This window comes from Bidens hawaiensis, unplaced genomic scaffold, assembly GCF_021521415.1.
Source record: "Bidens hawaiensis isolate Kalapana, Puna unplaced genomic scaffold, B.hawaiensis_p1.1 tig00024005_1, whole genome shotgun sequence".
In the NCBI taxonomy this organism is placed as follows: domain Eukaryota; kingdom Viridiplantae; phylum Streptophyta; class Magnoliopsida; order Asterales; family Asteraceae; genus Bidens; species Bidens hawaiensis.
Window position 1 is genome coordinate 295,655 of NW_027493780.1, and position 14,365 is coordinate 310,019.

A 14,365-nucleotide genomic window follows, 5' to 3' on the forward strand; every position below is an offset into this window, starting at 1 on the left:
TAAAAAAACAGGGGGGTCGGGGCCACCTCGGGCCCTAAGTATCCTCCGCCATTGTGTGTGTGTGTGTGTGTGTATGATACTGAGAATCAAATTTCCAATAGATGGACCGTTCTCAGGTATGTTTTGGCACTTGCGTTATTATTATTATTTTTTATTAAGTTCATTTAAAAAAAATTTATTTTCTGATATAAATAAAATCAGTTTATGTACACATAGTATAGATATAAGCTTAGATGTAATCACTTTTCCATATAAATCATGTACTTATTTACTTTATTTATAACTTTATTATTTGCATTATCTCGTGTGCTACACGGGCTCTAAAGCTAGTTAATTATATACATATACATAAAACGTCTTTAGGTGCTACCATCGCTCTCTTCACTAATAGAGACACCAAAAAACGGGTCCTGAAGAAGATCGGAAGCAGAAGGTCTTGCGCGTGGTTGACCAATGCACCGTATAATAAACGCTTTCAGTTCAGGATCTTTGATTTTACTAAACGCTTGAGGCATAACTCCACTTGTAACCTTTCGGTATATTTTCGCAATACTATCACACTCGCTATATGGTATTTCCAGTGTATCCATTTCAACCAAACACATTCCAAATGAGTAAATATCGACTAACTCGTTGTAATCTTCCTCGTGCAACTCAGGAGCCATGAATTCGGGTGTTCCTAGTAATGTATGAGCCGCATGATTCTTACCCACCACCGTTGCTAACCCAAGTCCCCAATTTTAACCTGACCATGCCACCATGGCTTAACACAATAAGCATATTATATGTGAACATGAGCAACAAAATAACTAGGCTTGTAAACGAACTAAACGTTCAGTTAACCATTTGTGAATGTTCCACATGTTAATTTATTTTTGTTAATTTGTTTAATAAACGAACTAAACATGAACACCTTTTTTTTGTTTATTTAGTTAAAATAGAGAACATGAACGCATTCATGTTCATTCATTATGTTCATCAGCGTACGCTTGCATTCATTCATTTAGGTTCGTCTATATTCTTTCACCTACGTTCATTTATATTTGATAGCTAACATTTGTTTAAGTCCGTTTGTTTACATATAAACTAGTTTTATAATTCTAGTTTAGTGTTAATAAAACTTTAGGCTCATCATATTTATGTTCATATCTAAACTTTATTGGTGGTTGCTTAGTTATTTTCATTCGTTTACGTTCACGAACCATTCTTTTATACTATAAACAAACGAACATAAATGAACACGAACATATTCATTCTCTTGAAAATGAAGACACCAAGAAAACCATGTTCGTTAACGTTTAATTGCTCGTGTTTGATCGCTTGTTTAGTTAAAGTTGTTCATGAATGAATGAACACGAACACATTCATTCTCTTGAAAAATGAAGACAACAAGAAAACCATGTTCGTTAGCGTTTAATTGCTCGTGTTTGATCGCTTGTTCAGTTAAAGTTTTTCATGAATGAATAACACGAACACATTCATTCTCTTGATAAATGAAGACAACAAGAAAACCATGTTCATTAACGTTTAAGCGTTCGTGTTTGATCACTTGTTCAGTTAAAGTTGTTCCTGAATGAAAGAACACGGATATGCTCGTTCATCTTCGTTCGGTTCGTTTACATACAACAATAGAACAACATAACTACAAAACAACAATATGTAGAACTATAGTATTTATAATTAGAAAGCATACTTACCTTTCCAATATTCCCATTAATAAAGATATTACTGCAGTTAAGATCTCTATGAATAATGCATGGTTCATGAGTATGAAGATACTCCAACCCTCTAAGAATCTGTCTTGACCAATTCTTCATGGCTTTGAGCGACACGCGCCTATGTTTCTTCCTATAATCCCTCAAATTACCCGAAGCACACGCCTCGGTGATGAAATTCAAGGTACTCTTTTCAATATCCATCCAGAAACTATAAAGAACGATGATGTTTTCGTTATCTAGAGTTTGTAACAACTCGATTTCCGATGCCAGTCTATTGAGGACTGTTGGATCTTGGCTAAAGTTTGTTAGCTTGACTTGGTTCCATGCTACGTCTATGCCTTCTTGTTGATCAAATCCTCTGTAGACCTTTTTTACAGCACCGGACCCTAATAGGTCGTTGTAACGACCATATCTTCCTGAAGGATCGACCTCGATGAACGGTTCTAGGTCTTGATCGGATGACTCAGAGTTTGCAGATGGCATTGTGGAGATGTTTGGTTTGAATGGCATTGTGGTGGCTTTATATGTATGTATGGGATGCGTGTGATAAAGAAAAAAGTAATAATGATAATTACTTAACATTCATATAATTAACTCTTTTATATTGTTCTCTCAAACAATTGGGCCAACGGTGGATAATTAGTTGTATATATAATTACTCTACAATTCTCATAATTAGCATGTTATATATATATATATATATATATATAGGGAGAGGATCAAGAGAAACTCACCTTTAGAGAGAAAACTTAAAAACTCTTAAAGAATTATTTTTAATTAAAAATAAAAAAAATATTTTCAAAATTCTGTTTTAGCCATTATTCTTATATTTTCTTATATTTCACTCGAAAAAAATAAATTTAAAAAAAAAACTTGCTGTGATGCACATACGTATTACTGTGCGATACCGTTGTATTACACATGTGTATTACTATGTATTTTTGAGTTTAATAGTGTTTTATTGCTTATATTCAATATTTGTGTATTGTATATGTGTAGTAGTGTTGTATTATATGAAAAAAATAATAATAATAAAATAAAAGTCGATGTGGTGCATTACACATACGTACTAATATGTATTCGATGTGTGTATTAGTCTTATATTGCATATGTACAATAGGGTGTAACAAATATGTGCAATAGTGTTGTATTCTATGCAATACAAACACTTTTGCATATATGCAATGCACACTATTACACATGTGCACTATACCGACGAGGTTACCGACAAGTTGTTTTTTTTTTGAACCAATAACAACATATAAGAATAATGGAAAAAAAAACTTCAAAAAAATTTTAAAAAAGTTAAAAATAGTTTTTTAGGAGTTTTTAAGTTCCTCTTTAAGAGGAGTTTTCACTAGATCTCACACACACACACACACACACACACACATATATATATATATATATGATGTGATGCGGCTACAACACCATTACACCCCTAAATTAAAAATTGTCACTTTGCTGACGTGACATCATGTGCCAAAATTCGCCTTCAGCTTATAGCACCCCCTATTAATATTCTTAGCATTTTTGAAACAATACTATTTTTATAGGTTCTGATATTGTATTTTGAATTATACATTATATCTAAAGCAATAACTAATTTTGAAACATTAACTAAACGTCCTGTTTGCGGTGCGCGCATATAACGCATATATGTGTGGGCCCTTGGCTAGCAAAAGTAAAATTGCACTAATTTTGACGTTATTTTACTAATTTCGTGAAAATAGCGTTAAAAGTGACGGAAGGTTAATCAGGCATCATGTGGTGACATTGATAGCCGAAAGACAAGGGTACATGCACCAATCGGCTGGGGTCCTGATGGTTGAGTGTTATGTGTCTTATGTCTAAGGCTTGATGCAAAACCACTATCGAGCTAGGGGTCTCGCTGGAAGCAGCCTCTCTATTCTATGGAGTAGAGGTAAGGTTATCTACATCTTACCCTCCTCAGACCTTACCATAATTTTGCTATTGATGGGATATACTAAGTACGATGATGATGATGATCTAAAGCAATAACTATTTTATATTGTTCTCTTAAACTCTTAATGATTTTGTTAGGGCACCCCTATTAATATTCTTAGCATTTTTGAAACAATAACTATTTTTATAGGTTCTTACAAACTGATATTGTATTTTGAATTATACATTATATCTAAAGCAGTAACTATTTTATATTATTCTCTTAAACTTTTATTGATTTTGTTAGGTGTTGCATAATTCGGTTTGGGTCGGTTTTAGGTTAAAAACAAAAGGACTCAAAACTCAAAACTTTGGTTTTTGAATTTTATAAAATCGTTCGGTTTTGTTTTTCGGTTGCCATTTAAGGTTGAAAGGTTTGGGAAAGAAAATAAGTTGGTCCAAAACTATGAAATTAGGCAAAAATCATTTTAATAATTAATAACTAATTGATTATTATATATTTAGGCTAAAATATTTGAGTTACATATCTATTAATTTCTTATAACTTACTTAAAATAAAAATGAAAATCAATAATTCGGTTTGTTTTTTTCGGTTTATGTTACATGCAAAACCAATACCGAACCATAAGTTCGATTTTTACAAAAATATAAACCAGACCATTAGTTTTTGTTTAGATTCAGTTTTCTCGATTTCCTGAACACCTTTAGATTATTTTTTTAAACGTTTATGTATTTAGTAAACTTGAATGAAGAAATAAAAGAACGTTTGGGATTAACTCGTTACTCCTGAAGAGGTATGTACCCGCCTCAACACCGAGTGAGGCGGGTCAACCCACAAGATATAGACAAGAGGCTTGAAATCAAGACATTATGAAGGCACAAAGCCAAAACCTATGCGCATGGCGCATATAGCATATGCTCACGCATATCACATATGCTCATGCATCACATGCTCAGGCATCACATATGCTCACGCATCACATATGCTCACGCGTATCACATCTGCGCGTGGCGCATCCCCGCGTGGCGCATATCACATGCTTGTGCATATCACATCTGCGCATAAACATCTGTGCGTGTAAATAAAGAGAAGACCTCGCGCATCCTCAGGATAGGCGTGTATCACACATGCACATAATCAACCTCGTCCTTATCCAAATCAGGATTAGGGCAACCTTGATTGTGCACGTCAGACAACCTTCCAGAAGGTATCTTTTTAAGGAATAAGAATATGCTGATGTTGACAGCTGCCAATGAAAGGTGGACAACTCAGCAAAACCCATGTGCTACCACGTGATTATAACCAATGAAGAAGCACCAGGTGTCCCAAGGACACGTGGCGCAAAGCAATTGGAGGAGGCCAACAAGGCCCTAACTGGGTCTGAGCCCAATCAGTGGAAACCCTAGCACTATAAATACCACATCAACTCCACAAGGAAAGACACACTCAATTACACAGTATTCAGCTATATTAAGCAATACACTCCAATTTCCTTACTCTCATATTATTATCTTCTCCTACAAATTCTTATTCTCACACCGGAGGGTTACCCCAAAGAGGACCCTCTGTCCCTTTCTGAGGGGTAAGTTTACGGTGCTGTTCATTTTGTAGGTGGAAGAATCCAGATCCCAGAGATCCATCGGTGAAATAGCATAATCACACCCGAGGAAAGTAGATCGTCTACCAGTGAGTCGATCCACGTTTCTTCATTGGCGCCATCACCTGTTACAACGGCAACAAAATCTCATCAGATCTCTAAAAAAAAAAAAAAATTCACCATGGTTTCTGGTGTTCGTAACGTCGATCAAGTTCTGGAGGATATTGAGCGTGATGATGTTAATGAGGGACAGCAGTTTCTGAGGGTGCCGCGTGATTCTACGCGCACCACCAGTAGCCATCCCTTCATCACAACTCCTCATGGCCAGACTGAAACTCCTCCAGACGATCTCACGTTCCAAAATCTTACCGGCGCGAAACAAAAAGGACCAATGGGTCCAGAAGATGAAACCAATGACCCTAAAGAATGGCTCATAAACGAGCAACGACGTCTAATGGACAAGTACAATGAGATGGTCAAACAGAAAAAGTTAGCCGACTTAACACAAAGGCTAGCGTTTGACAAGCAAACCATTCAAAGAACAAAAAGGGCGCGCGCGCCGGAAGAGGGTCACTCTGTTCACACTGAACACGCTGAGTTTAGTGATGAAGAACTGCACAGCATGAGGAAGACGCGAGATACTCATGCAGGAGGCTCACAGCTCCGCGCGCACATGAACATGGCGCCTGGAGCCAAAGCCGATCTGGATCTGCACACACCATACAGCCCACCAGTGAGAGGGCAAGTGGATGTAACCACACCGTACAGGCCAGCCATCTTGGTGAAACATTCAAAATTCACTGAGCGCATCGCGAAGGGCCCCATCCAGCACAAGACCAAGATGCCAAGTGGTTTGGGCAAATATGACGGCACAACAGATCCAGACGATTTCTTACAAGGTTTTTACAACACTGGAAACCTAGAAAGCTGGACGATGCCAACATGGTGTCACATGTTTGCTCGCTGCCTCACGGGCGCGGCGCGTGTCTGGTTCGAAAGCTTGCCGACTGGGCAAATCGATGGGTTCGAGGAACTATTGGAAAAGTTCCAAGCTCACTTCGTACAGCAGCGCAGACACACGCGCGACCCTGATGACATCATGCACTGCGTGCGCAGGAATGATGAAACGATTGAAGACTACATAACTCGTTTCAATCAGGAGTCTCTGGCAATCGGATGTATCACTGAGCAACTATTGCGCGTGGCCTTTATACAAGGCGCGCGCAGTGATCAACTACGCCGAGCTCTCGTAAGCAGAGATGGCATGCCAACTACTTGGGCCAAGCTAATGGAAGCATCGCGAGTCTTCGCGAGAAATGAAAAACAAATTGCCCAAGATAGAGCGAGAGAAAGAGGGCATCAAGCAGAGGCACCGCGCAGCAGCGAAAGAAGGGGCAAACAGAACACTGTATGGTCCAGGTTGCAACCAACCAGTTTTTCTTCCGCAGAAAAGCAGGCGCAACCAAGCTCACCCCAGCCCCAAAAAGACGTTCGTAATCGCGGGGAGGGTGACAAGAGGGAAGGCGGCAGAGATCCTAACAGACCTCTGCCAAGAATATGGACTCCCCTCACTAAAACACCTTCACAAGTGTTAAGCACTGAGAATGTCAAGTTCAAAAGCCCCAAGCCACTACACTACAAGGGACCATCAAACAGTGGCAAGTACTGTGAGTTTCACAAGTCCACAGGACACAACACTGATGCATGCCATCACTTGAAGGATGCAATTGAAAAAGATGTGAAATCAGGCAAGCTGGCTCACCTGGTGAAAAACCCAAGACCAGAAAGTGAACAACCAGAAGGAGCCTCTGCCAGCAAAAAGTTCAAAAGAATCTGTGTAGCTAAGGGAGGAACGCAAGGGCAAAGATCAAGAAAGAGAAGCGCGCAAATCCAAGGAGATTGGCGCGAACAGCAAGTAATCTTCCCAAGAATCAGGGGAGGCCCTTCTATCAGCAGTCCTCTTCTCATCACTACACACATTGCTCATTATGAAGTGTCAAAAGTCCTGGTGGACACTGGCAGTGAATCAGACATCATGTATGAGCAATGTTTCAGGAAGCTGGATCCGGCAGACCAAGCAAGGCTTGAAATTGTGAATGCACCAATCTCTGGTGTTTCAAATGAAATCATTCATCCCCTAGGTCAAATACAATTTGAGCTAACTATGGGGGATGAGAAACACAAGCGAGCCGAAGTTGTCAACTTCTTGGTCTTGCCCACCACTTCATGCCACAATATGATCTTGGGTAGGGGAACGATTGCCCAATTCAACGCCATACCGTCGCCAAGGCTTCATCTTTCTCGGCCTGCGCGGCCGCCAGCTCCTTCTTCAGGCGTGCAACCTCACTCTCCAGTGATGATTTGTCAGTTATAGACTGGACAAGAGCTTGGTCACGCGTCTCCGCGTCCAGTTCCAAGTCGCGCACTCTACGCGCGTACTTGGCCGCGTCCGCCTCGGCCGCCTGTAGCTTCTCCCGTGCAGCCTGAAGCTCATGCCCGCGCTTCACGAAGGCGGTGTTAGCACTTGCTCTGTTCTCACTGAGCTCTGCTTGGAGCTTCTCAGCTCTCTCTCGAGCATCAGAAAGATGCCAAGCAGACACTTTAGCCTCTTGCTTGGCTTCCGCAAGAGCATCACGTACCTTTACGTAATCATAGCGAAGCTCATGGGAGGCAGCAAAGAAAGCCGACCCAGCAAACAGATGATCGTTGAGCAAGTCATCGCGAGCGCGGCCCTCCTGAAACCTCCTTTCAGCTGGAGGCACAGAATGAGCCCAGAATTCCGCACACACACCCATGGACTGAAATGAGCTGTCCTCAGTAATATTCCATCTCGGGCGGCAAAAAATGTGATCGGCTTCCTGCAAACACAAAGTAATGATCTAAGTCATCAAAACACTAATATGGAAATCCGCGCAGCGGAGCAAAAACGAACCAATACCTGCGGGGATGAAGTAGAAAAGTCAGCGCCAGCTCCATGAGAAGACTGCGACATGAAACCCCGTGGCGCTGCAGGGCTGGCGCGGCCGCTGTCGGAGCCTTCAACTTGAACCTCCTCATCCTCCTCTGAAATAGGCCTTTTCTCCTGCGACCTAGAACCAAAATCAGTATCGCGAGGAGGGCTGCGAGCAGGAGGAGGTGAGGGAGGTCTCGACGCCGCCAGATCGGCGCGTAAAATGGCCTCCTGCTCCCTAGTAATCCCGATGAGGGGAGATTCAGCGCTTGCAGGAGCAGGGGCAGAACCAACGGCGCTGGCACCGGCGCCAGGAGTGCCGCCAGCAGCTTGTACGCCAGCAATGACTCCTATGAAAAAATCAACAAAAAGAAATGGTTCATGACTTGATCTAAAAGAAAAAAGTCAGAAAATAAAAGCGCAATACATACCTTGGCGCAACGCCGTTCGCGAGTCAAACATCGCCATGAAGTCCATTCTTCCCTTTTTTGAGGGTAAAACAGGGGACTTCGAAGCGACCTCCGGCGCAGCCTCGGCATCTTGTTGCGCTTGAGGTTGATCCACCAAGGTCGCCGGATCTACAAACATTTGAGTGAGCAAAGATTCATTAGTAATTCTATCAGAATCGCGCTCATAGAACCATAAAAGATAAGCAAAGGATAAGCAAAGTATACCTGTCGAAGGCGCAACGCCGCTCCCCTTTTCCGCCGCGCGAAAAGAAGAGGTAGTGGCACCATACCTCGTGTGGACAGGAGGTCTGCCCACTTTTTGAGGCAGGGAAGACAAGGAAAAATTGGTGGTAAACACCTGGGTTTTCTAAAGTCCCTTCGCCTGAGTAGGAGGATCCTGAACAACAGGGGCATCATCTTTCTTCTGTTTCTTACTGGCCCCTGCGCCAGTTTTCCCCTTAGCTTTACGCTTTAGTTGGGGCACCTCAGCCTCCTCCTCCTCCTCCTCTTCCGCGAGCTCCAGCTCGTAGTTTTCGAGCGCATCTACAATACGCGCAACGGAAATGTTAGCCAAATTTGGTATTATAAAGGCATAAGCATAAGTGCAAAAGATTACCAGGCGCATCGCTGTCAAAGAGAAATCCCAGATCAACAGGGATGAATATGTCATCGAAGCGATCGGGGAAGCCAACCTCCCCAGCGCCCAGCGCGACGGAGCCACCCTCCATATGCTCATCATAGGCGGCGTGGACATATTCCTTGCTGACTGCACAAAACAAGTCAAATGATATCAGCAAAACGAAGTACATTAGCGCAGAAGTAATGCAATGAGATTAACTTACACAAGCCGTCAACTTGGATAACGGGCTCAGTCGCGCTGTCGGCCCACCTCCTGCTCATACCAACCCTCACCAGCGCCTCCTCGCAAATGTTCTTGGCGGGGGATGGTTCGGCAGTCAACTTGTTTACCCAGGCGCCAGTTGGGTTCTTGAGGACACCCACATCCGCAGGCGCAGAAGAGATCGCGCGCATGGTCATGCGGATGGGGATCACACCGGCCCTGATATAGAAAAATCTCTCAGACCAGTCATGAAGGCTCTTGAATGAAACAGTGCAGCACTTGACCTTCTGACTGCGAGGAATAAATGAGAACCAAGAATCTTGAATCTTGGGCTTATAAAAAAACTGAAAGCGCCGAGGGGTGGGCTCCTCGCGCTGAGATTTGCACATGAACTCAAAGTGAGTCATGCGCACGAGTCCAAACGGATGGACTTGGGATATATGAATCCCATAAAACTTAAGCAGCGCACCCACAAACCTTGTCATCGGGAGACGAAGGTTGCAGTGGGTGAAAAAATGGCAATAAAGAGATATATAGCCGGTGGGCGGGTCCGCCGCCGTTTGCCCGGCCGCCGGCAGCATGCAGCCATACTCAGGGAGAAAACCCTGAGAGGCGATAAGGCTGTCAAAATCGGCCTGCCTCAGTTTGCAGGGGATCTCATCCCACTTCTTCACTGTCTTGGTCCTCCCTACCTCCTCCGATGAGGCCTCAGCAGCCCTCTTCCCCTTGCCGGTCTTCTTCAACGTAGACATTACTAACGATTTAACACGGCGATGGATAGGGGAGATTGTGTTGTCTGAGCTATCAGACATACAACTGTAAAAACGGACGAAGGATGCTTCTGAAGAACAGAGATCTGGAAGCAGAAGATAGGTAATCGGAATAAGAACGAAAGAAAGGAAAGCTTCGAATAAACAACAAAGAAGATGAAGAATAAAAACTCTAAGGGCTTGCTTTTATAGGCCCAGGAGAGAGAAAATTTGGTACTGATCGGACTTCACGCGCCCCCACTCGCAGGTGTAAGCCAACGCGAGCGCGACACGTGTCCCTGACACTGTGTGAGGGGACACGAAAAGAAACGGTACAGGTGCTGCCATAGTTCACGCGCCACCACTCGCAGGTACGGACCAACGCGAGCGCGACACGTGTTCCTGACACTATGTGAGGGGACATGAAAGGCAACTGTAGCACCTCGAGCACACGAAAGATCTGACACGTCTCCATCACTGACGCATGTCAGCAACAACCAACCACGTACAGGGACGATTCGTTTTCAGCCAAAAGGATAAAATTTCGCGCACCGATGAGTAACAAGAAGAAAAGACAAACCATATTAAAAGAGCAAACTATCAAGTCTAATATCTATCTTACCTCGCTCGCGCGAGACAAGACACACATTAGACTGGGGGGCTTGAAGAGGTATGTACCCGCCTCAACACCGAGCGAGGCGGGTCAACCCACAAGATATAGACAAGAGGCTTGAAATCAAGACATTATGAAGGCACAAAGCCAAAACCTATGCGCATGGCGCATATAGCATATGCTCACGCATATCACATATGCTCATGCATCACATGCTCAGGCATCACATATGCTCACGCATCACATATGCTCACGCGTATCACATGCTCACGCATATCACATCTGCGCGTGGCGCATCCCCGCGTGGCGCATATCACATGCTTGTGCATATCACATCTGCGCATGAAACATCTGCGCGTGAGAATAAAGAGAAGACCTCGCGCATCCTCAGGATAGGCGCGTATCACACATGCACATAATCAACCTCGTCCTTATCCAAATCAGGATTAGGGCAACCTTGATTGTGCACGTCAGACAACCTTCCAGAAGGTATCTTTTTAAGGAATAAGAATATGCTGATGTTGACAGCTGCCAATGAAAGGTGGACAACTCAGCAAAACCCATGTGCTACCACGTGATTATAACCAATGAAGAAGCACCAGGTGTCCCAAGGACACGTGGCGCAAAGCAATTGGAGGAGGCCAACAAGGCCCTAACTGGGTCTGAGCCCAATCAGTGGAAACCCTAGCACTATAAATACCACATCAACTCCACAAGGAAAGACACACTCAATTACACAGTATTCAGCTATATTAAGCAATACACTCCAATTTCCTTACTCTCATATTATTATCTTCTCCTACAAATTCTTATTCTCACACCGGAGGGTTACCCCAAAGAGAACCCTCTGTCCCTTTCTGAGGGGTAAGTTTACGGTGCTGTTCATTTTGTAGGTGGAAGAATCCAGATCCCAGAGATCCATCGGTGAAATAGCATAATCACACCCGAGGAAAGTAGATCGTCTACCAGTGAGTCGATCCACGTTTCTTCAACTCCAATCATAACCCTATTTTTGCTAATAGATTTAATTTGTTTAAAACTATATGGAGTAATAATAATAATAATCGAAAATGCAAGACTAAAAAGAAGTAATTTTCTAAGTCGACCCGAACCTAACCTGTTTAGCTAAGAGCATTCTCATCCGTTTCTATATCCCTATCTCTATAATTACACTAAAAAACACTACATTTTTCTCTTCTTTTTAATTAAATAATAATTTTTTTTGTACTTTAATCATTACAGTTTTTTCTCTCCACCCTATAATTTACAAAAAATCACTACCTTTTCCCTAAATTTACAAAAAATCACCACCTTTTCTCTCTCCACTCTATAATTTACCTCACAACCACACAAAACCTCACCCTATAATTTACAAACTCCCCTCATGAAAATTTAGGGAACCGGATGAGAATGCTTTAAGCATGTTTACAAGTTCAACTCGATACTAAACTTACTCATTTAGACTAAACCCTAACTCAAGGCGGAAATTCAAACCCTTAGCCGATCCGATTCTTGAGATCTAAACAATTTGCTCACATCTAAATTTCATTACACCAAATGACCTTCATGTGATAATAAAGAGTAATAACCGTGACAACCAAATCTTCAAAATCTCCAAAGTTAAAATTCCCATCAAACAATCAAAGCAAAACTCATGTGACAACATATGATCACATTAAGTGGCACATGAAAAATACTATTACAACTTACAACTCCTTCATGAATTCAACCACATTAAAAACAACCCAAATCTGCCAACCAGTCGTCAATATCACAACCGAATAATCTGATCATTACAAGATCCTTCATGGACTCTATCACGATACAACAACTTCACAAGTGTTGCGTGTTGGTTAGGAAAGTCAACTTGAGTTTCAAATCGATCTCTGGACACGTGGTTTAATATACATGTAGTAGAAAAAATTATAGCTAGAAAACATGTATCGCATTCCTCTAATGTGACAATTGAGACAAAACCAGGTACACCATGTTATACAGTTACCGATTTAACGATTAAATGCGTATTACGTAACGATCGAACGATTAACCGAATGGGTCTGGTTATGACCCAGATATCCCGGGGGCCATCTATAAGTGATATACGTTATATTAGTTTTATTGCTTTAGTTTGATAGCAAACAAGTTAAACGAAAACATGCTCGTTTAACTACCTACTATAGATTTAAACGCGAGAGATAGTTACAAACCAAACATTGTATCATCCGTTAAGCCGAAAAAGACTTACCAAACATTTATTTGAAATGTTTTAAGCGATCCATGAAAATATTTTGGACTTTTACAAACGTATAGTATGTTTTTATAAATTTACACAAAACTAGCCAAAAAACACTTGTTTTTGCACTGTTTGACGCACCCGATATGTTTTTCGCGTCAAAAACCGAACCCGAAATCAATTTGGAACCGGGCTTATAGAATCAAATATTGGGCCAAAAGAAACCCAGGGGGGCTATTATGGTCCGGTTAGCAAGAAAATATGTAACCTTGAACCATTTTGTCTGCTGCAAGTTAGCTCCAAACAAAAACCAAATACAAAGATAGCAATTATGCAAGCAACAACTATCATGCAAATGACTAATTGTAAAAATTAAAAAATATTAAATTAACACATTTGGCTATAGTTAACTGTCAGATGTAGTTAAAGGTTGATCAGACATCCCGTCTGTAATTCCATCCTTTTTTAATATTTATACGAGTGATTCCCGCATTCAAGCAAGAATTCATACCTTAATATCTTCTTTTCTTTTAATTTTTTAAAAACTAACATTATCCACTAGACTACTAGCAATATCTATAAATGATGTGTTTTCTATAAATAACGTGTTTAAAATATTTTGCAAAAAATGTAGAATGACAGCTGTGGGATTTTAACCCACGCCCTTTCGGACCAGAGCCTAAATCTGGCGCCTTAGACCACTCGGCCAAACTGTCTTGACGTACATATTTTCCACTTATCTATATGAAATGACAAAATAGTTAGGCAGATAGTTATTTATGGTCATCACTTTGGTTATATGAATTTGATCAAAGTTAAATAACATTGAAAGTTAATAAAAAGACCACCTATAAAGGTTCATTTTGATACATGTTAGTTCCAAGTAATGTTGATAATTATTATGAAAAAATTCATGGTCATACGGATTCGATTAACGGGATGTCTTTTGATCATTAGTATTACAAGTCAGAAAACAACTTAGTATAAAAATTATCTTATTGTATAAAAGTTTTGACATTCTAACTGAATGATGCATTCAATCTGGAGTATCACATCCGTATAAGACTTTTATGACATGATTAACTCTGTGTCTTGTTAGAAATCTAAGTAAATAAATCATGTCAGATGAGTTGTTGTTTTGCACAAGTGGGAGCACTGGTTAAGCTTGGACAAAAACGCGAGGATGGGGGTAGGGGTGCAAAATTTTTAGACGAAAACGATTAAATTTGCATCATGTACAAAAACTTTCGAACAAACATGATAAAGTTCCACTACTAAGCAAATAATT

The 14,365-nt window shown here is 41.3% G+C and overlaps 1 non-coding gene and 1 pseudogene across 1 annotated transcript; both read right to left on the reverse strand.

Annotated features, from left to right (window-relative positions):
• Positions 1-357: 357 nt before the first annotated feature.
• On the reverse strand, positions 358-2,201 carry LOC143568552 (putative serine/threonine-protein kinase WNK11; annotated as a pseudogene).
• Positions 2,202-13,713: 11,512 nt separating this feature from the next.
• On the reverse strand, positions 13,714-13,793 carry TRNAL-UAG (transfer RNA leucine (anticodon UAG)). The gene has a single exon. It is a non-coding gene; the product is annotated as a tRNA-Leu (tRNA).
• Positions 13,794-14,365: the final 572 nt, after the last annotated feature.